Raw genomic sequence first — 25,243 nt, 5'->3', positions numbered from 1 at the left:
GCCTAGCAGCATCTCTACTTGAGCTGTTAGATTCCATTGCTGTTTGACAATGGAGTCCCCAAGGTTGGTACTTGGGATTTCAGTTAGGCATCTAGTTGGATATAGTCTGGGGCAGCTCAGAGGTTTGTAACTTCCATAGCAACCATGGACTGGTCCCATATCATTGATGACCTAATAAATACCAGTGGCTGCATGTTAAATCTGTGGAGTTTTTTTTTTTTTTAGTTTTGGAACAGTTATGATGTTATTGGAGGACCAACATAAGTCTGTTGTGATGAACAAATCACATTTTGATTGTCTTCTAGCTGACAGGTGCAAGACTCACCTGTGGGGAAGTAGAATTTGTTCAATCCCACTCCACTCCCAGGAAACTGATAGATCATATTGGATTCTAGATGACAGTTGAGGTTTTTCTTGATAATTTGGTGGATGGGTATTTATATATTTTATAAATACAAACATAAAATTGAATATATTTTCTTAAGCACCATGTTGTGATGATGGGCCCTTACTTCCAACATGGTTTCAGAGGCGTAGGCTCATTTTTATATTCTCCATAGTTATATAATTGGGCTTCATCTATTCTGCAGTCAGTAAAGGCTGCTTCTCTTCCCCCATGTATGGTTGTAAAAGCACCAGATCTAGTAGTAGGCTCCAAACATCACAGTATTACATTTGTGGGGTTTAAAATGGAGATTATCTAGTGGTATCAGTGACATTGAAAAGCCAAATATGAATGCATTTGTTGTTTTACAATGATGCCAAAGCAAAGACCAAGTGAGGCTATTTCACAGGAAGAAGAATGATGGAGACAATAGCTTGAGCAGAGGAAAGGAACAGCATTTCCAGCTCCATATCCTGATAGTATGGGGTTCGATGTTTAATTCAGGAGGTGACATGTCTTTAGACCCTCCTGCGCTTGTATGTGCAGGCTAAATCAAAGCACTGACCCTATTGCTTACAATCTTCATTAAATCTTTTCAATAGAGTAAGAACACTATTATATCAGAAAATGAGGTGCAGTTCTTTTACAATTCCTTATAAGATATAACACTCTACTTGCATTTCCACATATCATAGAAACAGAGATATACACAAGTTTATTAATCCTTGTTTATGGTGCATGCATGAAAATTAATCTCCTTAGGGGGAAAAAATGAAAGTTAGATTTTTGATGTATTTATAAACTATATCAGCTTTGAAGTTCATTGCTACTGGCGCAGTATACATATTTTACATACAGTAGTCATTCACTTATGGAACATTGGATATAGATTACTACATTTTAAAACTCTATTTGCCTCTGATGAGCTTGACAACTGCATTTCTTTTGTAACAAAACAGGATAGTCATAAATATGACACAATAAGAAACTAATTCAATTATCTCTTGGGCTATTCAGAAATCCAAATTAAATGTACTGAGCCATAGAAGAAATCTTAAGACCTGCTTTTCGTTTACCAGAATTTCTGCTAAAATGTAACTTTTTAAATTTCCCACTTGTAATAAATTCCAACACATTTGAAATTTCATCTCCTTCATAATTACATACTGGCCAAGCAGGACAATCACTATAAAATATTTGCCAATTAATATACATTTAGTTTGCTTATTCTGAGAATATATACCTACATTACACAGTTAGGTCTATTCATTTATGTTTGACACTTTTTTTCTTCCTCAATGTGTTTCAATTCATATTTTCAGCAGAGGTGGTATTCAGCCAGTTGGGACCAGTTCACCTGAACTGGTAGCAGAAATTGCAGATGGGCGCCACACACACCCGTACACCAGTGCTCTATGTCATCCCATTTAGGCATGTTTTTGAAGCCAGGCACATGCACAGAAGGGGCGAACCAGTGGTAACAAAATGTGAAACCCATCACTGAGTTTCAGAACAATGGAAAGAGAAAAGAAAAAAAACAAATGACCTATGGGGAACCAGTACCTATAAACCACTATCTTCTGCACAATTTCAGAGAAATTGGAAGTAAAAAACAAAAGAAAATTGGAGCTTCTGCAAAAACAATAGGTGTGCAATAGAGGAGAGCAGTTTTTAAGGCAGGTGTGAGAAGTTTGCAAATGTTAAGAGTCATTGTAAAAAAAAACAAGAGTTTTAGAATTTGTTCTGTTATATCAATATTTTAAAATAAGTCTCTGAAGAAAATACTTTTCTCCTTTATCTGAATCATCAATTCTGTCAAAAAAAACCTCCTAGAATAGCTTGCACATAATCAGTGGAAAAACATCAGAAAAGCTAGCATTTCCCTTTCCTGCTAGCAGAAAAGGGGAAACAAGTTCAGATGCCCATTTTTAAAATTAAATGAGTTTTCTAAAGGTTCTTCATAGAAAAGTTACTTGTCAGCTCTTCCTGATCCCCAAGTTTCTCTTCATAGGCAGAGAGGCTGTCAAGACACTAACAGCAGAGTGCGGTGCAGAAAAAAAATATTTACAATGAGTCTCATTAGTTAGATTTATTGTCAAGAAGGTAGGAGGCTAACATACAGAATTTTGGAAACTGAGTAAGTCAAAACTCTAGTATTTGTTTATAAGTGCATACATTAAGGAAGGTCTCTAGCAACTATTTAAAACTCTTTCTCCAACATAGGGAGTCTTTCCCATATAGGTCTTGTTTTGAAATATTCATTTGTTCATCATTATCAATATTCTGAAATATTTCTATTTCTTTCCTAGCTACAGAGTCAGCCCCAGAAATCTTTCTTACAAAGCTTATATGTACATTCTTAAGCTCCCACAAACTCCACTATGTTACCAGTAGGGAAAAAAAAACAGAACAGAACTTTCTTGACATCAGTTACCCTATTTTTCAATTAGCCACTAATTGGGCATGCAGAAATCAGTTATCAGTAAGGTTGGTAATGTGCTCATATTCCAGGCCCAGTTCCAGGCCAGGAAACCAAACTTTCTTTGTGTTTAACATTAGAGAATAGATTGTGATTGTGTGTTGGCTCAAACCAAAGCTGGGAGCATCCATTGCAAAAGCAAACTCATTGCAATTTTCACAAAAATTCTAATTTATAATAGAACCAATTTTTCTTAAAGTGCTCCTTTCACTTCATAATTTGAGGCCGAGTTAATGGAAATAATTAAAACCTTGCTTTCTTTTTAGTTCAAGTCATTAAATGTGCTAACAACCATTTCTATCTACCAGGTGGACCAGAACAGAGATATTTTTAATGCTATATGACTGGATCTCTGCCTTTATTCTAATTCTCCCTTCTATCTAATTATTACTATAATTTTACCAATTATGAATTATACTACGTTGTAAGGAGCAATGATAACAAGAAACATGATTTGCAATGAATATTGCAAAGACGCTAGGACAAGAGAAGCCTAATATAGTATTGTTTGTATACTCTTCAACTAAGGAAGAAATGTTAGGCTTGAACTGGACTAGAGCACTAGAGACGTCTAACAGACTCAGTGCTGTGCTTAGATTTGGAAGATGACTTGGAACTATGGAATAAAGCAAACATATTGCTAATATTTCATTAAAAAATAATGTCCCAAACTTTCACTATAAACCAGTGCTTCTCAATTATTTTCTGTCATGCCCCCCCTAGGAAGAAGAAAACATTTCGCCCCCCCCCCGCGACTGTAAATAGTATCATTTGTCTATAAAATTGTTATAAGTACACCTCTGCATAACATAGCACACCGGTCTTTCCTCGTCTCCCACCGTAGTCACATGCTTTCTTTCCTCTTTCCCTCTTACTTGTCTATCCTTCCTTCCACCCTCCCTTCCTCCTTCCCTTCCTTCCTGCCTCCCTTCCAGTTCCCTCCTTCCTCTTTCCCCCTGCCTGCCTGCCTTCTTTCCCTCCTGCTTATCTATGCTTTCTTCCTTCATTGCACCTCCCTCCCTTCTGCCTGCCTGCCTTCTTTCCTCTTTCCCTATCCTCCTATCCTTCCTTTCTCCCTCCCTCCTTCCCTGCCTCCCTTCCAGTTCCCTCCTTCCTCTTTCCTCCTGCCTGCCTGCCTTCTTTCCCTCCTGCTTATCTATGCTTTCTTCCTTCCTTGCACCTCCCTCCCTTCTGCCTGCCTGACTTCTTTCCTCTTTCCCTATCCTCCTATCCTTCCTTTCTCCCTCCCTCCTTCCCTGCCTCCCTTCCAGTTCCCTCCTTCCTCTTTCCTCCTGCCTGCCTGCCTTCTTTCCCTCCTGCTTATCTATGCTTCCTTCCTTCCTTGCACCTCCCTCCCTTCTGCCTGCCTGCCTTCTTTCCTCTTTCCCTATCCTCCTATCCTTCCTTTCTCCCTCCCTCCTTCCCTGCCTCCCTTCCAGTTCCATTCTTCCCTCCTTCCTTCTGCCTCCTTCCTGCCTGCTTGCCTTCTTTCCTCTTTCCCTCCGGCGTGTCTGCTTTTCTTTCCTTCCTTCCACCTCCCTTCTGCCCTTCTTCCCTCCCTCCCTGCCAGCAGCTCCTCCAGCATCCCAGCTGGAAGCAGCAGCACGCGTTACCAGGGGCGAAGGGGTGGCGGTGGCAAGATCGGGCGACCGCCGCCCCTTTGTCCCTTCCCCAACAGAGGCTGTTGCGGTGGAGCTTCCAGACGGAATGCTAGCGGTGGAGCTGCTGGCGGGGAGGCGAGCTACGCGGTGGCGAAGACGGGCGGTCCCATGCTTCCCTCCCTCCCACCCCCGCCCGAGCAGGCTTCTTGCAGAGCTCCAGCCCGGGGCTCCAATGAAAATCCACAGTCCGAAGTGCTGCCACTTCCAGGCGGCATATATTATGCCTCGCCCACGCCTTCGCCACCGTTGCACCCAGATGGAAAGGGAGCCTTCGCGCCCCCCTTTACGGAGCCTCGCGCCCCCCCAGGGGGGCACGCCCCACTATTTGAGAACCGCTGCTATAAACAAATCTAGGCACATGTGCTTTTCTTAGTTGGGGAGCTCAGTGACGTGCGGTGAGGTTTATAGCTGGTGAGGCAGCAATTTTTTTAGACTTGTGGACTTCAACTCCCAGAATTCCACAGTCAGGCATGCTCAGTTGCGACCTGCTGCCCTCTGCCCTGGGATTCGGCCACGGCACCGCCTGCCAGAGCTGTGCGGAATCCGGGGCGTGCTTGTTGGGCGAGGGCAGCGCAGATGGGGAGCAGACGGAGTGGAGGAAGCCTCTCCCTCCCGCTTCCCGCACCTGAAAGAACAAAGGGAACCTCTGCCGCCGCCGGGGCAATCTGGCCGGCCTCTCTTGCGGCGACTCTCTCGTGCCGAGCTTGGGAGTCCCTGGAGGAGCTGGCGGGGGCTGCAAGCACTGCAGTCTGGACTGGAGCCTCGAGTCTAGGGCAGCAAGTCATTCGATAGGAAACTTGCCTCTTGGAAGGAATGACTCGGCTTGGCTCCTGCTTTGCCTCTCCTGCCTCTTCGCTTCTCCGTTCGGTCATTGGGCGGCAGATCGAAAGCGGGAGCCAAGCTGGGTCATTCCTCCCAAAAGGCAAGTTTCCCATCGAATGACTTGCTGCCCTGATGATGAGAGGTTAGGCTGTGCCTCACTTGCCTCACCTGACTGCACGTCACTGGGGGAGCTGAGGGTAGATGTAACCTCTAATCACTTCTAAACTATCACCCAAGAAAATAAATGATTTGCTAATTCAATATGTCTCATTAAGCTTGCAAAGTTTGTAATTATATTAGTCACTCTTCACATTTTGGTCTGAATGTGTCTGAAATCACTGCTTTATTTATTTTCCCTCTTTCTTTTAATTGCATTGTACCTTGCACTTTTTTTCTGGGAATCCCATCACTCCATCACAGGTACGCTGCTAAAGTAACCAACATAAATGAAGGCATCTCTCTTCTTCATTCAGAAGACAAGTTACTTTTTTTAGATATCTGCTCAAGTTATCTTTTATTTAATTTTTAGAAGTACAGAATCTTTGCTTCTGTGTTTGATTGATCTACTTTAGATGGCTGATCAGAAAATAAGATATAGCTGGCTATATATAGCAGGAACACTCTATAGCAGGACCAGATTATATGGAACCTGGAAATTCTGGGTTCAGAACTCCTAACAGTTTTTGATTTCTTCAAAAACTTGCTATAGATGGGCCTTTTAAGACAGAAATAAACAACATCAGGTTTATATTTAAATCTTCTTTGTTGATATACATCAACGGCCAACAATACAGCCTCTTATCAGCAAGTAGTGGCAACTTTAGAGAGGCACTTTGATTCAAGCTGATTTTGGGGATTGTGGCTGCTTGGATCTCTTTTATTTTTGGGTCATAGCAACAGTACAAGCCAAGATGGGAGAAGAGGTATGGAACCATAAGACTTACAAGAAGTTGTTATTAGAGCCAATGATAATAAACATAGTTTTAGCTTTCCTATAAGGTTGTTTTCTTGGTCTGGTCTACCTCACAGGGCTAATCTCTTTACCTTTAGTGGCAAATGTAAAAACCTTTCTGTAAGCCATACTACTTTGACAATGTGCCCCCCCTTTCAACACAACTCTCAACATGTCAGTTAAAAACCCTCAGTGAATGTTGTGTATTTTCCTTTGATCTGACTCTCAGCTGAGATGTTTAGAGGAATTTTTAAAATAAAGCCTAAAAATACAAACCTATACCTGTACTTTGGGTTAATAATATGAGTTAGGAAAAAATTTAAACCATAATATGCATATTCATATTAAGTCGATTTTGTTTAAATTGGAGTGAAAATGTTATCTATCATTTTTTATTTATTTGCTCTTGTACTTTGCATTCATCCATCTTCAGGATAAGCATGTGACAAAAAGATAAAGAATGAAAAATTAGCAGTATGCAATTGTTCTTTCCATGACAAATTCTGGTAAAGAAAATAGCAACATATGTTTCTCAAGTGAAAATTAAATAATGTCAGCTAAGAAGAGCTGAGCTGAACAGTACACACAGGGTCTTTATGTTTGAAAATGTTGGTTTCAGCTTGTTTTTAAGAATGCATAAAGCAAAATTTATTTTACAATGAAATGTCAGGTAGCAGCCCAGAAAGCAATCAAACTCAGACAACCAATAGAAGGAATTAACAAGTGTTCTGACTATCTAAAGTATTCTTTCATTTTCTAGAAGTGAGATGAAATTGATATTTTTCTGCTTTTTACTTCACCTTGCTATCTAAGCTAGTTGTTATAACCCACCAGATTCAGACAGTGAGGAGGTTGGGGAGGAATATGGGCCAGTCATGTTGGGGAGGAACATGGGGAAGGCTCTGATGAGTGCCCTGCATCAGAGGCAGAGATGGGGCCAAGCCCGTCTGACAGTTATCAGCTGCCTTTGGAGTCAGACATCAGTGAGGCAGACAAACAGCTGGAGCTGTTCCCAGTGTGCAAATGCACAGAGTTGCCAGATGAAGGGAGCAGCGAAGGAACAAGGGTCGACTTGGGAGTAAGGCCACAGGTGGATGGTGAATGGCCCCTCTCATAGGGAATAAAAGAGGAGTGAAAGGGGAGGAGTGTTTGCAGAAGGCAATTAGTTCATTCCTGCATTCTTGTCAAGTATTGCGGTGTCTGAAAGATATCACCCTGGCCGCTCTCCAAGCCTGATAAAGGTCGGTAATTGTGAACTATCTTGAAAGACTGTGGGAGAGGAAAGACTTGGCTGGAGAGGAATTCAATGCAAATTAAATAAAACGGGTTACAGGGGCAAGGACTCAGCTTCATGCTGCTGGGGAAGCCTAGGTTAGAACACTAGCATTGACTATCTTAGTGTCTACATGGCTCTTCTTTCAGGAGACAAGGCTTAATAAGGGATTTGTCTGTGCTGAGTAAAGGAAGATAGATAAATTCCTTCTGATTCATCACTGGCCTTTCTTTAGCATGAAATTCAGAATACTTTATATATTCTTTTCTTTATCCAGGGACATTGAATTCTTCCTCCCCTCCATGGTGAATCTTAAAAACATTTTTACTCAGTTCTTGTTTGTTTACAACAATTAATCTATATACTCATAGACAAGTCCAGTCTGAAGAAATGATTTCAAAATGACTGAGTTAAAAACACTATTGTAATAAAAATATTTGAAAAATAGAATATCTCGATCAACCGTTAAACTTGACAATAAAGAATTATCTGATTTACAATCTGGAAAGGGAAGAGTGAATAGCCAAACTACCGCAGCTAAAACTATTGCTTGTTTCGGTGCCTAGAATGGAATTTGTCAGAATTATGACAAAAAATATATATGTTAATCTTGTACCAATAATTTATTTGGCTAAATATTTTCATTTTGGATTACATTGACTATTATGAAAGGGAACTGCATGATATTTTGTATATTTGGATATGTACTTTAAGCTGGAAGCTCTTTTGAGTCAGAAACACATTAATATGTAAAATGGTTGCCTCTTCTAGTAAGCTGAAACTGAGCAGTTTGTACATCCAAATAAATGAATATTCCCGTTCCACATGATTGTATTTCAATAGCATGCATCATTAGATAATCCAAGGAACATTTGTTTTAGCTCAAGAAAACATAGCAACCATTAGTAGAAGAATGGTTTGCAGCAATTTGCCCAAGGTCTGAAGACTCAGAAGGTAAAATTATTAGCATAAAGTTAAAAATGCTATAAAAGGATGGTTGCTAATATTAATGAAGTTAATATTATTTTTCACTGCACAATTCTTTTCTTACCATTTCTATTAGATATGGTTAAACATTTCTTATTTCTACAAATACAAAGACACCTGCTATATTTATCAAGTATAACATATTTAGATCTATTGAAATAATTATTTTGAAAATATTTTTAGGATTTTTTTTAAAATTATTTTAGTATGATGTGCATTACCAAATGCAGTTTACTTTCAATAAGTGTAAAACAATAAACATTGGGACACAAATACCAATGGGGTCTCAGTTTTCTGTAATTAATTCTAACCAGGATGATATCGGGTAACTTGGGTATGCAAAACTGCATAAAGGCAAATTAGGTGCTACAGTTCATTAATAAAGAGATAAAAAATAAATCCATGTAAAATATCTTGAATATCCCCAAATGAAATACTATGTAAACTTTTGATCATCCCACTGGATAAAGGTTGGTTATTTATTTGTTTGTTTTCTAGACCACCTAGGTCCTGTTAGATGACTATGATTCAATGGGCCTGGTAGCAAAGAAGACCTTCTTCTTTATTTCCACCCCCTCTCTTCTATGATTGTTATGAAAAATGGGAGGAGAGCAGAAAGGAAGCACCTTTGTAGCCAATGCTACCATTGTAAATTCACGGGCAGCTTTACCATGGTGTTGCTGGCTGAAAAGCTCTTTATACCCCATTTTTTCCCATTTATAAGTGGAAGTAGTGAAATTGCCTTTTCAGTAGCCACTTAAAACATGAATGTCTCTTAAAGTCAATGGCTAGGTACCAAAGGTAAGTGAGAGCCCAGGTAACCTTTGATGATCAATAGGAAGCGGGCAGATACCTGTCCCTAACCTTACTTAGTATAAAACATTTTGGAGTTTGTGCCTGAAGAACCTAGCAAACTTTCAAATTAGAACAAGGGAAAAAATATTTTAAGGTGGATTTCATGGGCCAGGATGAGTTGAACACATCATCCATTCATGCCTTCAAAATACATTTGCTGAAGCATCACAAATCTGGGGTCAGCTGATCAATTGAGCATTTTTAAGATTCCTACAAATCACATCCTTTGTGATTATATATTTGCAAATTTGATATTACAGTGAGGTGTTTCCTTTGTACCGTGATGGTTAATATGCCACAAAATTGCACGGTTACATGTGAAAACAAGATTCTTAATATATAGTGTTAGTAAGACTGGGGACCATTTTACTAGCATAATGATAGTTGAGTGATACTAAAATACGTTATAAATCATTGGTAGAGATATAGCAGTAGAGTGCATCTCTTGTTGTATTTACTGTGTTGTAGTTCAAGTAGGAAAAAAATTACTGTCAGGAAAAATGTGACACTATAAATGTTTATTTTTGTATCTTGATAGCTAATGTTTAGAAAATTATCCTATGATTTTACTATTTCAAACAACATGCAAGAAAGCCTTTTCTGGGAGATTTTGTTCAAGTTTGCTTTTGGTAAAAACAAAGCACTTTGATTTTATGAAGAGTATAAGCAAGTTGTACAGCAAATGGTGTTAAAAGAGAATCAATACTGTTTACATTTAAACAATATATAAATATATATTATTAATAAAGCCATTTGATATGAAAAACTTAATCAAATAAAGAATCAGAGAATTCCTTTTGCATAAACAATAAGAAAATGTAACCTCAGTAATAAAATTTCTATAGATCTCAGATTACAGTTTATCCCAAGAATACTTCAAGTTTGTACAGCTGCATTAAGTTTGAATAGAAAAAGGAATGAATGATTCATTGCAATTTCAATTTAATATGATCAGATATTGGTCAAAAATAGAACCATTCGGTACAAAATTTTAAAAAATTAAAATACATTTCCCAACATAATTTAAACAATATTAGTACTGATTAAAACACTAACATTTTAATGTTTTGTCAGGAAGTAAGAAAACCTAAGTTTTCAATCTGAAGTGTTTGTTCATGGTTTGTGTTCTGACACCCCCTCTCCACACCTGTGAATAAACCAGAACACAGGCTTGGCTGTTTGCCACTGTTTAATTACTGAGATAACAAATCCTTTGGTTGAGGGCCCAGACAACTCACGTTCAATAAAACAACCCAAATAATTCAAATGAAGCCACGCAGATATCCACACAAGCAGACACGGCTAGAATACATAGATTTTCTTAACTACTAATTCGAACGGTTGTTTCTTGCAAATGTCCCCTCCCAACGTCTCAACTATAATCTCTCTTGGGAGGGGCCAATCCACAACCACCTGTGCTTAATCATCTTCTGTGAGTCTGCCTACAGAGTTGCTGCTTCCATTTCTCAGCCCTTCTCAATCTAGCATCAGGGACAAACTGCCTTTGATCCTCTCCACTGTTCCATGTCTCAGGCACCTCCTGGTGGCCAACCAGCCTCTCTGGTCCCTGCTCTGAGTCTGAACCCTGCACAGGGTCCTCCACATCGTCCAGAGCAGACTCATATGATCCCTCCCTATCCGCGTACATCAGCAGCTCAACTGGATCCTGCTGGGCCACAGCAGTTTGTAACAATCAATAAAAAATATAAAAGAAAACACGCCTACCTGGATAATGTATTAAAAGTGGCCTAATAAATTATAAACTGCATTCTGGCAATATATCAGGACATGGCCAACTGTTTCCACCTACCTAGAACTATATAGGCAAACAGAAGAGGAATGCCCATATATGCCATAAGCCCTGTAAAATATATGTGGGCATCAGATCACACCATGCTGTTGTAAATATCCTCCTCACATAGGCTTAAGTAAATCCATTAAAGCAGTTTGCCAACTTATAGGAACTCTCTAAATTGTTAGGAATGAATGACCTTTCAATATCTCTATCAGTCTGGAGGACAATATCCCATAGACATTGTTTAATAATTGTCCTTGCATTAGAAAGTTCAGTGGTAGTTAAAATTGATTGGTATAGGCCTAGCAGTCTTCTGTCCCATTTCATATATCTAACTTAAGATTTTGTCATGAAGAAGCAGGGGGATAAAGTCAGACTGATAATATTTTAATCTGAGATAGTCTTTTACTAACCAAGTCTGAGTCTCCAACTGAGTACATGTTCATGTTCCTCTCTTAATGCATCCTTAAGAGCTCCTGAAATATGTCATAAGAAATGGATTTGAATTCATCCAAATGGACAAACTCCTTTGGGATGGTAAAGTTGTGCCTCATATAATAGTTGGGTGATTATTTTCCCCTTAAATATTTCAACAGGCACTGGAATGTAACTACCCTTCCCACAGCAATTAAATAAATACATATTAAGGAGTGCGGTCATGCTCTCCCAAGCTTCATGTATTATATAGATTAGATGGGATCTCCAAGAGCCATTGGAAAACAAGCATCCACATATTTGTAAACTTGGTTTGCTCAATTAGTTGCCCATTAATTTACCAGTTATGTTCCTTACAACAAAATTGAAAAACAATATTTTAATTCTTAAATAGTTAATTTCCCTGGCGGAATAGGGTGAATAAATTATCATGTCATTGAAGATGCAATCAGAATAATTCTTCATCAAAACACATGCTTTTGAAAAAGGCATGGACTACAGCCCTATGCAGGGCTATCTTTGAAAACTATTTGAAAGCTTCAGCTGTCACAGAATGTGGCTGAGCTAACAATTTTGGACACCCAAAAAAGGGCTCATATAATACCTTTGTTTCATAACCTATATTGTGTGCCAGTTATCTTCCAGGTCTAATTCAATGTGTTGACTGTGACCTATAAAGAGCTACACGGCATGGGTTAGGTCAGTGGTGAAATTCCAAAAAAATCCATACTGGTTCTGTGGGCATGGCATGGTGGGCATGGTTTGGTGGTCATGTGACTTGGTGGATGTGGCTTGATGATCATATAACTGGGCAAGTGTGACTTGGTGGTCATATGACTGGGAGGGTGGGTGTGGCCAAGTCAGTGTCACAATGTAAAAGCAGCTGGATTTCACACAAAATGCCCCCTGCAACAAGCAGGAACCTCACAGATAATCAGGCACAGCTGATTTTTATGCAATTTTTTTACTACCGATTCGGGAGAATAGGTAGTAAAAAATGCTTTTAAAAAGTAAAAAAAAAGTTCTGACGATTGTGCGGCACAGCCAAGTGTCGCACAGCTGATCGTCAGAACTTTTAAAAAACTTTTAAAAGCATTTTTTTTACTACCGGTTCGGGCAAACCGGCCCAAACTGGTAGCATTTCACCCCTAGGTTAGGCTATTTATGGAACTGTCTTTGTCCCACATTAGCCTTTCCAACCCAATCAGACAGACAAAGTATGTTGTAGACCCCATCAGTTAAAAAAGTCTGATTGGCGACGTCTAAGAAGGTGGCCTTCTCTGTCATTGCCCTCACCCTGTACGATATTCTCCCTTCCCCAGATGTGAGGCAGGCCCCACTTTCCTCCTTCCAAAAAGGAGTCAAAACATGGCTCTATGGCCTCATATGGGTGGGACGGAGCCTTCCTGTCACCTTTTAATAAATTTTAACAGTGCTTAATCATCCTTGCCTTGCCTTTTAAATCCTTATCTTAATTTTTTTATATACTGGTTTTATATTTTAACATTTTATTAAGCACTGCCCAGAGTTCCTCCCTATGGGAGGTGGGTGGCTCAAAAATGTTTAAATAAATAAATAAATGGCCTAAAATTACTATGTTGTGAGATGTAAATACATATACTAATTTGATTTTGAAATAAAATTTAATATTAGTTAGATGGCCCCTTGAGAGGTTTGTCTGGGTTTAATTTCAGCAATTACTTCAGGCTTTTAACATTGTTATTTAAATTTCAGAACACACAACTTTTTTTTTAAATTATAAACTTACTATATGGTGATTGATATCTGCACAATGGAAATAATTCTCTGCTCTTTTTATTGTCAAGTGTCAGGTTCTTAACATTAGAAACAATGGTTCCAATTACCAAGTGAATTGAAAATCTGATGTTCCTTGTATTCTATCAATGACTTGCCTGTAGGCCTAAATTATGCATTGACAATTACAAACATGCTTACTTTTTATTGACTTTATGTAAAAAGTTTCATATATTGCAAGATATGTATGAGAAACACTTATACTATATATGCTACTTATCTTTCTGTAATTCTTTCTTTTTCCTTTTTGATATTTTTTTTCTTTTTTTCTCCCTCTCTATTCCATTTAATATACAAAGCAATATTGTTTACCTTTCTTTCATAACCACAACATTGACAATCAGTTGGGCTTCTGTTAAAAGATATTTCACTTGGGATAGCCTCAAAGAAGCCAGTCTATATGATGAAGACATAACCTACTCTTTCCCACTAGTATTTTATAGATTTCTTAAAGTCTTTATTTTGTAAATCTCCAGGGAGCATCCGTTTGTTTGGCTCCTGTAAACTCACAGAGAGAACCCAAAACAACTCAGCTAGCATAGGAGAAATGTCATAAAGTTGGTCTCTGTTTTCAGATGGTTCTCAGCAACTGTTGAGAATACTGTTGTGGCTTATTTTTGGGAGAAGAGAGACATACAGAATCTACCGAACTACAGTTGGAAGTGAATATCTTCTCTTCTCCTATGATCATAGACCCCATGCTGATATAGAAGTTTTTTTTAAAAGGCATTCTGATAATTTATCAGAATTCAGTTCCCTAAAAATGGCAAGATTTTATTAACCTCTTTAAATAGTTTGTATGGTTTCCTCCCCACACTTCCAAAATAAGAGGTGACTTTCAATGCAGGAGAGGAAAAGTCAGGTTTCTCTAGTTTGTTCACCTTCAGAGATGGTAGTCAGAATGATAGTGTCAGAGGTGATTCATATCTATCTTGCAAATGTTGCACATGCTCAGAATTGTATAAGGAGAGATGGACCATTTTTGTTGGTCCTGTCAACTGAATCATATTTTATCATCCTAGCACTCTGGATAAGCAGTGCAATGGAGCCTCTGCTTTTGCTATCTATGCTTCCAGCACCCTGCAGTGTTGAATTCTAAATGATGATTAAAGGGAATTAAAGCAAGCTCTCTGAAGCAAGAATTACTCCTCCAGTAAAGTATTAAGGTAGGCAGTAGAGCTCTATGCAGAAATGCTGCATAGAGAATGAAGAGATTGAACATAGTTATACTCTATCCTCCATATAAATCTAGGCACATTTTTTAAAAAACCAGGATTGGGAATTGTGCATGATTATTTTTGGTATTATTTATTTATTTGATCTGCTGGCACAAAATATAATGGCCCTCACTTCATAAGACAATCTGACAAATTCAAACTGGATGAGAAGTCAGTGTCTATTAGTTGTAACAGTTAACTAGATCCTACCTCCACTCAGTTTTGTGTAACAATTGTTCTTGGTAAGGAATAACTGTGAGCGGTTTCCTTATTGTGCTTAAGAGCACTCTGGACTATGGGTTTATGTCTTTTGACAATTAGTTAAAACCTATGAGTGAGGTAAATTTTACCTGATATATTAGTCACAATACCTGCTTTGGAATTGTGCATTATTGTTTGTTTCTAAACTATTATTTTATTACAATGATTGTCTTTTAACCATTGTTAATTGCTTTACATAGTACATAATCCAAAATATTTTTTTAATATATTCTAAACAAACAAAATAAAATAAATGCATACCAAGGCAAAATGATGTACTGGAATACTGAGCAAGAGGGATTTTTGCTCTTTTCTGATTGTGCTTTTTATATTTAAGTTCTCATTTATTTATACTCATTGAAATTCAGTTAAAAATTATAACCCCCCTAAAATAGACATTTTTAATTTGATCTAATAGATGAATTTTAATTAATGTATTGAACTTCTCTTTTCTGCTCACCTATTCCTGGTGCCTTTTGGATTTATTAGAAACCAACACTGAAATATTTGCATCCTTTTGTTTTGTCCATTTTTTCTCCCACTTCTGCTACATTTTCACTTATTAATTTCTTCCACAATGTTTGATTACTGTCATTCAATAAAATTTCTTCTTCAGAGAAACTAATGGCTTTGAGAACAAATTTCTACTAGACTACCTGTACTGTACTAAAGAACATGAGCCCTGTCTCATCTTTTGCTACCAGGATTATAACACACACCTTTCTGTACTAATGAGAAAGGGCTAAGCCTCTGGAAAATGACAGTTATGTTTTTGACATTATGGAATTTCTGTTCCTGATCTTACCGGTGACATTCAAATCAATACTAAGAGCAAGAATACATTAATGATTCAATCACTGTGCATGATCTGCACCACCTGAAATCACATGGCTGCCAATTTGAGAACACAGGAAATTTGCAGTAGGGAAGCAGAACTTATTCCTTCTTTCATCTGCCATTTGTCTTCCACAACTAATCCCCAAGCAGCTTTTCTTAAATTGATTTGCAAAAAGCTATGAGCAGCAAAGCTAAAACAAAGACATATACTGAATTGTGGGAATGAAGAAGGAAAGAAAATGAGTGCCCTACTTACTTTTACCTCTGACCTCACTCACTCCTCACTTCTGCTTTGCCACAATGTGACCTTCAATAGTTATCTCAAGAGTTGTCAACAACATCAACTATTACAAAAGGGCTGGCTTCCTCTGGTAAGCTCCAACTGTGATTAAAACAAAATAGGATTTGGTTAATAATGTGCAGTATTACTATTGAAAGGCAGAAGGAAATGGCTTTTCTTAGCAAGGAAAGCAACCTTGACACATACCCCACACAATAACTTTAAATAGACTAATAGGGAAGGAAATAATCCAAGTTATCTAAAGACAAAAAAGACAAAATGAAAAATGAGGCATCTAAAAACACAACGTTCAGTGTAGAAATGCTAGTAAGAGGAAGGTCTGTAAAATCTAAACTTAAAAGTAGGAATGAGATAGGAGTGAAAATTATATTTTCTACTGAAAATGCCTGTAGCAAAAGTCCCTTCAGCTAAATTGTAAACTGTATCAGAGGTGGGTTGCTACTGGTTCACACCGGTTCAGGCGAACTGATAGCAGAATTTGAGGACTGGGTCACCGAACCGGTGAACTGGGTCACCGAACCGGTGGGGATGGCAGGCTGCCCATGCTCCCAAATCAGTTCCCTGGGCCCCTCTGCCATTGCTGGCTTGGTTTTTAGTCATTTAAAAAAAAAAATTCAATTTGCAATCAACTGTGCAAACGCCTGCACTGAACCAGCAGCAACACCCTCAGAAACCCATCCCTGGCCTGTTTGCATGTACTCTGTTTCCCTGAAAATAAGATCTTCTCAGATAATAAGCCCAACCGGGCTTTTGAGTGCATGCACTAAAATAAACCCTGCCATGAAAATAAACCCTCCCCAAAATATTTAAATGCATGCACAGTTGCTCCATGCCATTTCTTGTGGGGGGAAAGGGGGTAACATGCCCCACGTGCTCTGCATGCCCCTGCCATCCATGCAAAACAGCCTCGCAGAGGCATCTCCCACAAACCCTAGCTACCGTGCCCTTTCTCTTAGAGGCAGCTGCAAAAAGAGTGGCAGGCCCAGTGATGTTAGGGCTGGCAAGAGTGTGCCAGAAACAGAAACAGAACTTCCGAACCTCTCTGGATCAGCTGAACTGGAGCCCGAGGTTAAGGGGCCTCCTGCACCTAAAAAATAATAAGACCTCCCCGAAAATAAGGCCAAGCACTTATTTTGGGGGGGTCAAAAGAAAATAAAACCCTGTCTTATTTTCAGGAAAACATGTTATTTATATTATCTTAAAAACAATATCCTGTTTTATTCATCTAATCATTTATTATTCATCAAATTTAGATAATGCCCATCTCACTCTCAAGTCACATTGATTACAAAATAACTGGAAGCAAACAGCAATAAAAATAACAACCATTATCCCACAGTATTGAGGTAACACTGGCTAATATTAACTCAAGTTAAATTTTACATAGACTGTATAAAAATGCCATCCAAAATAGGAAAGTCTGAGCTAGTGGTCAAAAGAGTATAGTAATTAAATTGATTGCTGCTTTGGGCATTTGGGCCATAAACAAAATTGAAAATTGGTTGTTTAACCCTTCTACATAGAAGAATGAATGCTGTCTTCATTGTAAATAAATGCATATGGTTTATTATGGTTTATGGTTTATTAAATTTATAGACTGCCCCCTCTCCCCGCAGGGACTCGGGGCGGTGTACAGACCGTTCATATATAAAAACAACAAAAACATGACATAAAACACCAGACAGAACAACACAAACATACAGTCTATATATATCACCCAAACTAATTAAATAATTAAAACAATTCTAAAACCAATTTAAAACCCCAAAATTTAAAATTTAAAAAGCCATCCAGGAAGGTCAGTAGTGAGTGTTACTTGTAATTACAATTAGGCCAGGCCAGCTAGTCGAAACAGGTGGGTCTTGAGTTTCTTACGGAAGGAGCGGAGGTCCAAGGTAGTTCTAATATCGGGGGGGAGGTCGTTCCAGAGGGTTGGGACCATCACAGAGAAGGCCCTACTTCTAGGCACCGCCCGCCCGCACTGCTTAGCGGAAGGTACCCGGAGGAGTCCCTCTCTGTGAGAGCGGATTGGTCGCAGGGATGTGTGGGGTAGAATGCGATCCCGCAGGTAACTAGGTCCCGAGCCATGGAGCGCTTTAAAGATGACAATCAGCACCTTGAAACGCACCCGAAAAGCCACAGGCAGCCAGTGCAGCTCGCGCAGGAACGGTGTTACATGGGAGTACCTAGTACTCCCCATAATAGCCCGCGCGGCTGCATTCTGAACCAGCTGGAGCCTTCGGGTGCATCTCAAGGGGAGCCCCATGTAGAGACCATTGCAGTAATCAAGATGGGAAGTCACCAGGGCCTGAGTGACTGTGCGAAGGGCATCCCGCTCTAGTAGGGGGCGCAATTGGCGCACCAGGTGAACCTGGTGGAATGCCCCCCTAGCCACGGCTGTCACATGATCATCTAGCGCCAGCCGGGAATCTAGGAGGACGCCCAAATTGCGTGCCCTATCCACCGGGGGCAGTTGTTCCCTCCCAATGGCCCGAGATGGAACACACTGGCTAAAGCGGGGCGCCGGTAGCCACAGCCACTCCGTCTTGGAAGGGTTGAGCTTGAGTCTGTTGTCACCCATCCAGACCCGGACAGCTTCCAGACACCGGGACATCACCTCGACGGCTTCGTTGGGGTGGTTCGGGGTAGAGATATATAGCTAAGTGTCATCTGCATACAGATGGCACTCAACCCCGAATCCTCGAATGATCTCGCCCAGCGGTTTCATGTATGTGTTGAACAGGAGAGATGAGAGGACCGATCCCTGTGGCACTCCGCATGTGAGCGGCCTCAGGGTCGACCTCTGCTCCCCCGTCAACACACATTGCGTCCGACCGGAGAGGAAGGAGGAGAACCACCGTAAAACGGTGCCCCTCACCCCCATCCCCTCCAGCCGACGCAGTAGGATACCATGGTCGATGGTATCGAAAGCCGCTGAGAGATCTAACAGGACTAGGATGGAGGAACAACCCCCATCCTTCGCCCTCCAGAGATCATCCACCAACGCGACTAAAGCCGTCTCAGTGCTGTGGCCAGGCCAAAAACCGGACTGGCGCGGGTCTAGATAGATAATTTCCTCCAGGTGTCGAGGGAACTGTTGCGCCACCACACTCTCAACAACCTTCGCTAAGAAGGGAAGGTTGGAGACAGGACGATAATTGGCTAACTCTACTGGGTCCAGAGAAGGCCTCTTAAGTAGGGGCCTCACCACCACCTCTTTCAAGGCGGCTGGTAGGAACCCCTCCCTCAGCGAGGCGTTCACCAGTCCCAGGAGCCAGTCTCGTGTGACCTCCCAGGTTGCCAGTACAAGCCAGGAGGGACACGGGTCCAATAAACATGTGGTGGCCCGCAGTCGGCCGCATAGCCTGTCCATATCCTCGGCGGCAACAGAGTCAAACTCCTCCCAGAGTGGTACCTCAAGACTCGGCTCTGGTGTCTCCCCAGGATCACTGAAGGGGACCCATTCACTCCGGATCTGAGCGATTTTGTCCTGCAGATATTCCCCAAATTCCTCTGCCCTACCCTGCAAAGGGGCTTCCCGCGGCCTCTGTGAAAGGAGGGAGCGGGTCACCCGAAACAGGGCGGCAGGGCGGTTTTCTGCAGACGCAATAAGGGTGGCGTAATATTGGTGTTTAGCCACCCTTAGTGCCACAAGGTAGGTCCGTAAATGGGCTCTTACCTGTGTTCGGTCAGATTCGGCGCGAGAGGATCTCCATCTGCTCTCCAGGCGTCTCTTGTGGTGCTTCATCACCCTCAGCTCCTCGGTAAAGCAAGGGGCCAGGGTGGTTCGCTGCCACTGGAGAGGCCGCAAGGGCGCCACCCGGTCCAAGGCCCCGGCTGCCGCACTATTCCATGCGGCCACCAGGTCCTCCATCCGGGAGCGGGTCAGGGCTACAGGAAGTGGCCCAAGCTCCGTCTGGAACCTGTCAGGTTCCATCAGTCGCCTGGGGCGGAACCATCTAAGATCTTCTGGTTCCGCCTTCCTGCGATGGGGGGTAGCGTCAGGGAAGTCGAGTCGGAGAAGCGAGTGATCTGACCATGACAGGGGAGTAATAACCAGATCCCCTATTCCCAGATCACTCTTCCATTGACCAGAGATAAAAACAAGGTCCAGCATGTGGCCTCCCTCGTGTGTGGGGCCCTGAATTATTTGGGTCAGGTCCAAGGCTGTCATGGAAGCCATGAACTCCCGAGCTACCTCTGATGATTCACCCGTCGATGGCAGGTTGAAGTCCCCCATAACTAATAGTCTGGGGGTCTCAACCGCCACCTCCGCAATCACCTAGAGGAGCTCTGGCAGGGCCGCTGATGCATAGCGAGGAGCCAAGTATGCAATCAGCAGGCCCAACTGACTCCCTGGGCCCCATCTCACACCTAGAGTCTCACATCCAGATATCTGAGGTACGGCGAATTCTCTTGGTGCCAGGACTTCCCGTATAATGACCGCTACCCCACCACCCCTACCCCGGGCACGAGGCTGATGGAATGCACGGTATCCTGGTGGGCACATTTCCATGAGGGGCAAACCCCCCTCGTGGCCCAACCAGGTTTCTGTGATCCCTGCAAGGTCCGGCTCCCCCTCAGAAACCAGATCATGGATGAGGGGGGCCTTATTAACAACGGACCTTGCATTACACAACATCAGCCTCATGCCCCGGCTCTGTAAACCCTGACCACCTAGAGTGCGGGGGTTGGTACAAGCGACCGGGCGTATCCAGCACCAATGGTCTCCCAACCGACTGCAGAATCTTCTTCTGTCCTCGCATCCACCCCTTCCTACGACCGTTGGGATATAGGAACCCTCTAAAGGAACGTCATACTGACTCCCCTCCCCCACTCCGCTCTCTTCCTCCTCAGTCCCACCTGTTCGCCTGGCTCTGTTCGCATTCCTGGTCTGGCTGACCCCTCCCCCCTCCCTGGATCCCCTTAAAACACTTAAAAGACATTTGCACAAAAACCCCCGGAGCCTCCTCTTCCTCCACCTCTCTGGATTGATACATCCATCATTAAGGTGGGCCCTCGAAAGGGCAGAGGGCCATATTTGCGAGAGGGGGGACTCCCGCAATAAAATCAGGTCTACCCTTGAGTAAGAATAAACCATAGTTCAGCAGGGCCTCAGATCGAATGAGGGTGCTACAGATGTTAAAATCACTTTAAAAGATGTTAAAATAGGTGCTGCATACAGCACAGAGTCCAGTAAAATGCAGAGAGATGCAGAAAGTCAGAGCCTGGGTACCGATGGTAAGAGCCAAAGTCCTAGGTGGGGATGATGGATATGGCAGACCAGTCAATCAGTCTGCAGATGGTCAGAACATAGGTGGGCAGTAGAAAAACATAGTACATATAACCTAAACTTACATTTTAATTAATTTAAAAGCTTGACTTTTCATTATGTACTCTATCTAGAATATAAAATGCAGAAGACTAGTAGATCATTTTCACCTCAGACATGGAAGAACTAACATTATGCACTCTCCTATAAGATCTCAGAGAAAGGGGTGATTCATTCAAAGTCATTGTTCTATAAGCAAGAAACCTAGCAATCAATACTCTTTTGTCCACAGAACCAATAGTAAAAAAAAATGAATTTCACCACTGATGCAGTGACAAAAAATTGCATTAGACACATAGCCAGTTTGCAGATTTTATTTCTAAGAAATCAAATTATTCTCTGACACAAACAGAAATTGGTTTCAAAATTTGACACTATTGACATTTACAGAAATTTTACAGAGAATTTTTTTGTCTAACTATTCAACTTTATCTCTTTCAGTGTAATATATTAGACAATTTTCTACAAGCTACAGCAAAATAGGCTGCTAATTGGTATGAATTTGGATTATTTTCATTATTCAAAATTAACACATCAATAATGGATAAGTTTGGAAAGCATAACTCCTATGAGATAACTAATATTTTTTTCCAAGATAAATAATTTAATGTTAAATAGAAGAGATTCCATTATCTATGCTGGCACAATTTTAGTTTATTCAGTTCATCATTATTATGGCAACCATTAGCCTATGTCAGTATATTATTTGGCCAACACATTCATATCCAAATAATCTTAAATTAGCTTCCTCAGCTGAGTATAAACTTGGTGGTCTAGTATACTGTAACCTATTACCATTGTAGATTTTTGTTTCACAAGAATTATATTTTCAGGTGTAAATTCCTTCTGAACTAAATGGGATCTGTGAAATTATCTCTTTTTACATTATTTTTAGATCCATGCTTTTATTAAGAATTTTAACTACAAGAGTAAAATCTAATACAAACCAAACATAAAGAAAAGAATAGAAAGAAGTAGAAGGTAAAAATAAAAATAAAAGAAAAACAGAAGAAGGTGAAAAATAAGAATAGAATAAGGAGAAAAGAAAAAGAAGTTACTTCCAACCTTTGTCACAAATATAAACAGATTTAGTATGTCTTCAGTAAAGGTTATAAACAGTTACCTCATCATCCCATAACACATGCCTTATCTATAGGCAAATCCAACTCACCTTTCGTAGGAGCAGCTGTGTAAGAACACTATTCAAATGAGCAAGCACAAGTAATATAACGAATAAAACATTTGGATTTCAGTTTAGTTATGTATCAAGCCAGTTTCAAGACCACAACATTTTACCTAGGTCACTCCATATAGTAAGTTTATAGGGTGAATCACACACACACACACACACCACACACACACCACACACACACACACACACACACACTCACACATTTTGCATCTCTACAAGTCCATAAAGAATTAAAAGAGTGTTGCTTTGTTGTCTTTTTTAAAATTTTAAAATAGCATTTATAGATTTATAAATAGTACTTTGTGGACTTTATAGTTTAAAATAAATATTATACCTCTCATATTTGGCAAATATGTGTGTCTGCATTAATTTTAAACCCAATTTCAGATAATGAATATAAAGTAAAATGTAAACAGATAGAAGTCAAAACAAAGAAACAAAGAAAGAAATTTTGAAAATCTTTTGTAGAAAAACAACAAAATGCTAACTCTATATACATGCAAACTATGTACAGAAACAAGACACAAGATAAGTATTTTTCTAGGAAGTATGTGTTTGGACCATGAGATAAAAGTGGAATGACATTTCAAAATCAACTCTTTTTATTTTACTCACAAACTTTCCTATTACATAAATATTACATGACTGCTATATGATATCTCCAAAATTAGTTTAAAAGGCTTGAGTAAATTCTGAGTGTGGTCATTTTTATCTTCTGTTTGCCTATGGGTTTGTACATTTGTTTTTCATATTATTTATTTGTATATTTATATCTTTTGTTTTTATATTTGTGGTCTTTATCTGATTGTTGTGCACTGTCCATAGTCACTTTTGGAGACAGAGGTGGCCATAATAAATCTCAATACATTTATTAAACTTGATTATTTGTTAAGACTGTGAGAATGGATATCCAATTCATTATTTTCTTATTAGTTTGGCATCCTTAATTCAAAAAGTACATGAGTGAATACTACAAATAATCTTTGTTTCTGTTTTCTGTTTTAGTGAGACACTCTTCCCTCATTAGAATCTTCCTAAAATCATCAAAAGAAATGTTAAAATTGGAATGAAGCATTATCCAAAAGGTATTTTATGCCGTTATTATCTGACCTGTCAAATTTGCACTTTTCAGCAAATTTATTATCTGGCTATGCTGTTTGTGTATTATTTCAAAAATCCAAAATCATGACGCTAAATCCTTCAGTTTGAGGCATGAGCAAGAATGGTAAATAACATGATATCATGCAACCGGTTTACCAAAGCATGGAGAAGATGCAAAGTATGGTTGAGGTTTTTTTTTTTTAATGTTGTTTAAGTTCTTAAATTTACATTACAAAAACAAACAGCTATGTACATTTTTCTCAGTCATTTAACAGGATAATGTGCAGCAGTAGCACTGCATCAATAGAGCAAGTCATTTAGAAATTGCTTCTGGTCTTCCTGCATTATTCTCTTGCTCGCTCATGTAGAAATCAATTCAATTCAGTTATCCTGCATTTCTCAAATGTAACATGGGTGTGTATATATTTAAGTCACATAATGCATATCTGTGTGTCTGTATGTGTATGGACACGCACGCACGCATGCACGCACGCACACACGCACACAAGAATATTGCTCAGGCTTCTCCTTTTCCTTTCTAACTTAGAATGATGAATGTTTCCAAAAGGGACTTCATTTTTTGAGTCATGTCCCAGTTCTTAACATGGTGTAGTGTGTATTTCTTCTCTTGCATTCATTAAGAGTAATAGATATTCCCTGAGAGAAAGCATAAGATTAGCTATCAAACCTTTCTAAGAATCCTAGGTGTCCCATATATCTTTATCAGGGTCAAAGTTTCAGATCAGTTGAAAATTAAGAAATGTATTCCATACTAGAAATGTCCAACCATCTTCCAATTCCAATGAATTTATAACAATTACAACAATAACAATAATAATAATACATCCTGTGACAGTACCTTTAACATGATCAATCAACATCTGCCTATTCTAGGTCCTTGGTATACATATCCATAGGTGGATAAAAATGTCAAATCCAGTCTAAACATCTGGCTGGCTGTGTGACCAATCATAATAATGTCAACTCCATCTTCACTGGAAACCAGGGGGGTGTATATTTCAACAGAATAATGCCTTCAAAATTCATTTTGATATCACTTCAAATAAAAATTAATGGGTGATTTTGAATAGTTTTTGCTAAATAGTTTTTGCTGAAATTCTTTGAATATTTCCTTGCAGTTCCTAAATTCTTAATTTAAACACATACCAAACTTCATATTAAGAGAATATTTGATGACATTTTCAAATTGTTTCAAGTTATTCATTCCCTATGGTGGGCTTTGCATTTAACTAATACATGCTTTAGAGAAAATGATTCTAGAACATCATTAAAAAGATATACAGTTTAACAGAACACACCAAGTAATTGAAGCCATAACTATTCTTTACACCTGGGTAAGAATAAAGCTGTTGAAAGCAAGCTTTCTAATTCTTTAGACTACATAGAGTAACATAAAGTCAAATAATATGTAACCACATTTTTTATATGTTTGCATTTTCATCATGCTATATGGAGTATTATCTTCTACATAATATTGATTTTTAATTCATTCTGATATTACTATAGGGAAAATAATTGTAGG

General features: G+C 39.8%; 1 protein-coding gene across 2 annotated transcripts in view; it reads left to right on the top strand.

Moving 5' to 3' along the window:
* Positions 1-25,243, top strand: part of CDH18 (cadherin 18) — a 660,513-nt gene that overhangs the window by 131,335 nt on the left and 503,935 nt on the right. For both annotated transcript variants that reach the window (XM_081951851.1, XM_081951852.1), the window contains exon 2: positions 23,605-23,684. The gene's annotated coding sequence lies outside the window, so the exon portion shown is untranslated. The remainder of the gene's footprint in view (positions 1-23,604; positions 23,685-25,243) is intronic.

Source organism: Natrix helvetica (genome assembly GCF_964273705.1).
Source record: "Natrix helvetica genome assembly, chromosome: 4".
In the NCBI taxonomy this organism is placed as follows: Eukaryota; Metazoa; Chordata; class Lepidosauria; order Squamata; family Natricidae; genus Natrix; species Natrix helvetica.
Note: the sequence above shows the minus strand (reverse complement) of the source record. Positions and strands in the feature narration are given on the sequence as shown.